We start from the raw sequence: 6,550 nt of genomic DNA, 5'->3' as shown, positions 1-6,550 counted from the left end.
AGAGTGCGGAAGGGCAGCGTAGGGTGATCTAGAATTTAAGGTGGAGGTGCTCCTGTATGTGGCCTTTGATAGAAAAGTCAGGGCTCCAGGTTCTCACATCTTGAACAATAAAACTCAGCACATCTCTTGTGGAGCTGAACTGTCAAATAACCCAGCTCAAGTCCTATCTTTGGGATGGTCTATATTCTGCTACACAGATCACTATCCTATGCATTATGGTCCTAGAAGGTAAGAAGTTCCACTAACCACTTTGCAAGACTGAGGGACCCTTACCCGGCCTTTGCTTTGAGGAAGTGAGGCAGCTGGTCTTTCTCTCCAAACACGTCTGCAAAGTTTTTGGTGCCAGATCCATATGAGGTGTCATACTCTTTCCTGTGCTTTGGTGGCTCTGGAGACAAGTCTCCGCAGGGCCAGGATTTCAGTGCCCTCCCCTTCTCTACAATCAGTTTGGGTTCATGCAGATGTTTTTCTTCTTTGGCTATTCAAAGGAATCTACTAATTATAGTAATCTGTCTTACTCAACTAGTATTTAATAGGCAGTTCTTATTTTAAGGTCAGTTTATCCATGGATGAGCTTCCGAGTAACTATGAATCCTTCAAATTATGTTAAAAATGTATGTATTAAGTGTTTGTATTTTTCTACCCTGTTGGCTCTTTGACTTCCGCTGACTCTAGATGGTTTTGCAATCCACTGACCTAACTTAACTCTTTAAGGCTGGATGCATGTTCTATTTTCTAGAAGAAGACAAAGAAGTCAGAATCTATTTTATTTTTATTTTATTTTCCTCTTATGACGTACAATTACATTTTATATTTCCCAGAGCATTAGCATAATGTAAAAGGCAATGACCAAGTAGCAGCTTTGGAAAATCTAGAATGATGCCCTCTCACTATAAAATTTAAATTCAGTTTCATGGAGCATTTTTGTTAGTCAAAGAAAAGGAAGTTATTTTAATGAAATAAAATACAAATATTTAATCACAACAACAAGCTTCAAATGATGAGATATCTTTCTTTTAATTTTTAACAACTGAGTTTTATAATGCTATGGGGGCTGGATGCAGCGTGCTTGTTGATACACTGAACACATCTACAGGAAATGTGGGCTGCTAAGCCAGTATTAATGTCCTGCATCCAGAAAGCACTAGGAAGCGGTTACTAGAATCTGCTGTGATCTATTCTAAATGATTTAATCAAGCAAGTTAAGCTTAGCTTCAATTTAAACATACTTTATACACAAATCCTTATGAGTCCTTTTGACTTAATAAAAATTAGTTTTAATATAAAATATAAAGTATGCATTGAAGTATACATTAAGTATACATTACTTATAACTAAAATAAAAATTACTCTATCATTTAAAGCAAAATGAAAAAGGATACAGCAGAGATATAATGTAATTAAGTTAAACAATAATTTTAAACTAATCCTAATTATTATGTAACAAAACCAGGAAAAATTTAACAAATTAAATGCTGGACTTATATACCAAAAAAACTATGAAATATGGCTGAAAGAAATTGAATGAACCTAAATAAATAGAAATGCATCCTACTTTTATGAGCCGGAAGGCGTAACACTGTTAGCTTGCAGCTCTCTTGAGGCTGATGCGCAGTCTTGGTGCAATTCGCCTACGTTTCAAGATGATGCTAAAATTCATGTGCAGATGCAAGCTACCCAAAAGGGACAGAAAGCTAAGTGACTACTTTGAAGATAACAATATTCAATATAATAGCTATTGTTAATTTCCAAATTCTGTATCATTTTTATTGTTTTTTTAAAATTTTTATTCTCTTTTAAAAAAAGAGAGATCGTCACACTCACTATCTCAAAGCCCACTACCAAGCTCTAGCCAGTGGATAGTGTGGCACTGACAGACACGAAGGAAACTGAATCTCGAGTACAGAGATGAATTCTCTTGCAGTTAATTGATTTTTGACAGAGGGCCAAGGGAATTCTGTGGCAAGAAATAACAGTATTTTCAGCAAATAGTGCTAGAAGAACTATGGAAATCTTTGTATAAAAGAATGACTTTTGGCTCCTGCCTCATCTCATACAAAATTTAACTCAACATGCCTCATAGAGCTAAATGCAAAAGGTAAACATATAAAATTATGAAATAGGAAAAAGTCTTTATTGACTTGGATTAGGCAGTTTTCTTAGATATACCATCAAAAAGCATAATCAATAAAAGGAAAAAAGCTGATAACTTGTGTTTCAGTAACATTTTGTACATCAAAGCACACTAGGGAGAAAGTGAAAAGACAACACATAGAATGGGAAAAATATTTTCAAAAAGTAGCTCTTGCAAGGAATTTTATCCAGGATATATAAAGAACTTCAACTCCATACAATAAAAAGATGAACCACTACTTTTGCTTAAAAAAATTGGAAAAAGTCTGAACAGATACTTCTTCAGAGAAGACATGTGAATATCCAATAAGCTCATGAAATGTTGGCCAACATTATGTGTCATTAAGGACATAGAAGTCAAAGCTGCAATGGAATGCCATTCTTTATCAACTACAACAGCTATAATAAAAAAAAAATAAGCAATAGCAAATGTTGACACTTACATAGAAAAACTGAGTTTCTCATGCATGTCACCCAAATGCTAATCGTAGAAGTTCTACTTGATCTGAAAATTTTTCTTCTATTACATACATAGCCAAAAGAAATGAAAACATAGGTCCATATCAAAAAGTGATTGTATTGTATGATTATTCATAACAACAATATGGAAACCATCTAATATTCAATAACTAATGAATACACAAATGTTAAATACAGTTCTGGGCAGTGAAATATACTTAAGCCATACAAAGGAATGAGGTAATGATAGCTACAACACAAATGACTCTTAACAGACATTTGATTGGGCCAGGGAGATGGCTCAGTGTCGTAAGCAGCTGCCTGGCAAGTGAGTTTGATCCTGAGTTTGATCCCCAGTACCAATAATACCTGCCTAGCAAGCATAAGGTCCTGAGTTCAATCCTTGGTACCAAAATAAATAAATAAGTAAATAAATAAATAAATATAAAAACATTTTACTTAGTGAAAGAGATCAGTAACAAAGACCATGTATCATGGTATCATTTAAAGAAGATATCCAGAATAAAGAAATCCGTGGAGATAGAAGATAGATTAGTTGTTGCCCAAGACTGGACATGGGTAAGGACCAGTCAAAAAACTGCAAATATGTGCTTTGCACCGCCCTACCTGTGGACTTTCTGGTACCGGCGCTGCTGCCAAAGTGCCCGAGGATCCGTCCTGTGGCACAGACAAGCGAATACCCATTAGACAGGATAAGAATGGCGTTAAAGCAGATTTCCAGCAACAATTGCTTTGGGGGATTGCAAAAAGTTTTTGAACATGAGAATGTGGAGCTAAAATGTAAAATGAAATGTGCTGTCTACTTACCACCAAAGGCAGAAACTGGAACGTGCCCGGCCCTATATCGGCTCTCTGGTTTAACTTGCACAGAACAAAATTTATATCAAAATCTGGTTGTCATCAAGCTGCTTCAGAACATGGTCTTTTTGTCATCGCTCCATATACCAGCCCTCATGGATGCAATATTAAAGGAGAAGATAGCTGGGACTTTGGCCCTGGAGCAGGGTTTTATGTGAATGCTACTGAAGACCCTTGGGAAACTCATTACAGAGTGCGCTCTTACGTAACAGAGGAGCTTCCCCAACTCATAAATGCCAATTTTCCAGGAGACCCCCAGAGGGCATCTATTTTTGGCCACTCCATGGGAGGCCATGGAGCTCTGATTTGTGCTTTGAAAAACCTGGAAAATACAAATCTGTGTCAGCATTAGCTCCAGTTTGCAACCTTGTGATCTGTCCTTGGGGCAAAAAAGCCTTTACTGGATGTTTGGGAACAGATCAAAGTAAGTAGAAGACTTATGGTGCAACTTATCTTGTGAAGTTTTATCCAGGTTCCCAGCTGGACATGCTGATTGATCAGGGAAAAGATGACCAGTTCCTTGGAGATGGTCGGCTGCTCCAAGATAACTCCATCGCTGCTTGTACAGAAAAGAAAATCCCTGTTGTTTTTAGATTACAAAAGGGTTATGATCATAGACACTACTTCATTGTCACCTTTATTGCTGATCACATCAGACATCATGCAAAATATCTGAATGTATGAAAAACTTCAAATGAAGGAATCTCTTCAAGATTATAAAAGTTAAAATAATTACTGAGAAAAAAACATTGTTAAATACAGGATTTCATATTGCTAAAAGGTTCCTTCTACAGTTGAATCATCTTCTGAATGAATACAGAAAACCTGCTTCTGATTTTAAAAGTTATTTTACCAGAGTTCACATAAGAAACTTCTAATAATTCTCTTTTGCTGTTATTTGGAATTCTTTGTATATGAATCTCAGGAAACAATATGAGTAAACTCCTGTTCATAACTCTAGAGCAGAGCATTTAGAGGTTTTTTAGCTCAGTTTCCCTTTTTTCCGGACTTTCAGCATCAGAAGTCATAGACTGTCAACTTGATGTTTAGGAAGCAGTTAATTAGTGGTTGCCAGTTGTAGAGCAAGAAAGTAGGCTAAGAAAAGTGAAGAGAATCCCACCATCGTATCTCTGGGACAGCTAGGACTAGAAAACAAGTTTCTAAACTGTAGTCCAGTGATTTCTTTCTTATTTTTTGAGCTCACTAAATCTATGAACATTGGTTTTTGTGATAAGTCTCTCATGAATTAAGTACAGTAACTCCCTGACTAGTGAACCAGTTCCATTCCCAGAGAACATTCGTAAATTGGATCTGTTGTGAGTACAACAGAGTGAGCCTTACACACAGCTGACACAGATACACAATGTAAAGCATAAAAAAACCTCACAAAAATACTGTAAATTATTTTTACACTCATGGTCACCTTAAAAAGGTAAGGTAGAGATGTGACTAAAAACCGGGAATGTCCCTACTGGGAAGTTGGTTCACGCGTGAAAATTCGCAGCTCAGGTGCTCATAGGTCAGGGACTTCATGTAATAAGATTCAGTCTAAGATGGCTGAAAGAAGCTTACACATTTCATATATTCTTGTAAATATTTGTCTTAAACCATATGCAGAAATTTAGCTTGGTGAGCTCACCAAGAAAAGCAATTCATTTTTTTGGTAAATATTCAATTATGATTTCCTTAAAAGACCTTTTGGAAATAACATAGGTTTGCTTGGTAACTTTTTTTTTTTCTATTAAAGAACACAAAAGTTACTCATTTTAAACATCCAATAAGAAATCATACTAAATGGTAATCAAGGAAGACAACATTAGATTGTTAAAGTTATAAAAGTAGTACTGTTTTAATGTAAGTGTACATAGTGCAAATAGTACAATATAAATATCAGTAATCAAGATTGAGACCTAAAATGAGATATGCACAAAATAATTCTAGTCTGTCCTTTAAAAAGAAATATGCCAGTTTATGAATTTTGTTTTTTTTGACTAAATTTTTTTAAACAAGAAAATACAAACAAACAAACAAACAAGAAAACAAGTATGTGCTTTGCATAGTGCTGAAAATGTCCTAAAGTTGGATTTTGGTGATGAGTCCACAACTATTTGAATTCACTAAAATCACTCAGTTGTTTACTTTAAATAGTTGATATTATGATATGGGAAATATATGTCAATAAAGTTGTAAATTATGAAATGCAGTTAATTAAAAACCATTAAATTCTTTTAAAGCTATGTTATAGTTTAAAACTGTTTTATACTTTAAAACTAACCAAAATATTTTAGCACCAAAATGGATCTTGGAGCTAGCTTGCTACATTTCTCTTTGTATATGAGACGGAAAAACTGAGGAATGAAAAACTACATAATTTGTCAGAAAATGCAGGCATAAATGATTAGTGGTAGAAGCCCAAATACATATCTTTATACTTGAATTTTCAAAGTGTATCAAGATTTCATAAAACAGGGCCAGAGAGATGGCTCAGTGGAATAAGCACATGCCTGGCAAGCGCAGGAGTCTGAGTTCAATCCCAGGTTCTGAAAAAAAAAAAAAGATTTCATAAATCCTGGATAATCCATAAGCGTGCAAAATGTAAAGCAAAAATGAGGAACAGATGTAGCCAGGTAGCTTAATTAGTGTGCATTATCAAAAATATGTAAGTGTGGGGCTGGGGAGATAGCTCAGTGGTCTGAACACCTGCCTGGTAAGCACAAGGACCTGTGTTTCATCCCCAGTACCTGCCCTGGAATCCCAGGTGCACCATTCCAGCCCCTGAAACTGGGCATGGTGGTGCACACCTGTAATCCCAACCCTGGGGAGGCTGAGACAGTAGGATCACTACAAGTCTGAGCTGTGTAGTGAGATCTTGTACTAAATAAATAAATAAAAGATTAAAATAATAGTAATAATGATAATAATAAATATATAAGTGTGATCTGAATTACTTTTTAGTGTAGTCAGACACATATAGTGCAACTAACAAGGAAGGAAAACATAGATAAACGAAAGATTCCCTAAACATATACTGACATAAGTCAAAGAATTTATTAAAAGAATATATAATATTTAAGGGAGA

The 6,550-nt window shown here is 35.4% G+C and overlaps 1 protein-coding gene and 1 pseudogene across 2 annotated transcripts in view; both read left to right on the top strand.

Annotated features, from left to right (window-relative positions):
• Nckap5 (NCK associated protein 5) overlaps positions 1–6,550 on the top strand; it is a 959,001-nt gene that overhangs the window by 23,290 nt on the left and 929,161 nt on the right. The window lies entirely within an intron of this gene.
• Positions 3,312–4,155, top strand: LOC101565838 (annotated as a pseudogene).

This window comes from Octodon degus, unplaced genomic scaffold, assembly GCF_000260255.1.
Source record: "Octodon degus isolate 3935 unplaced genomic scaffold, OctDeg1.0 scaffold00014, whole genome shotgun sequence".
Taxonomy (NCBI): domain Eukaryota; kingdom Metazoa; phylum Chordata; class Mammalia; order Rodentia; family Octodontidae; genus Octodon; species Octodon degus.
This window is presented reverse-complemented; position numbering and strand designations above follow the sequence as displayed.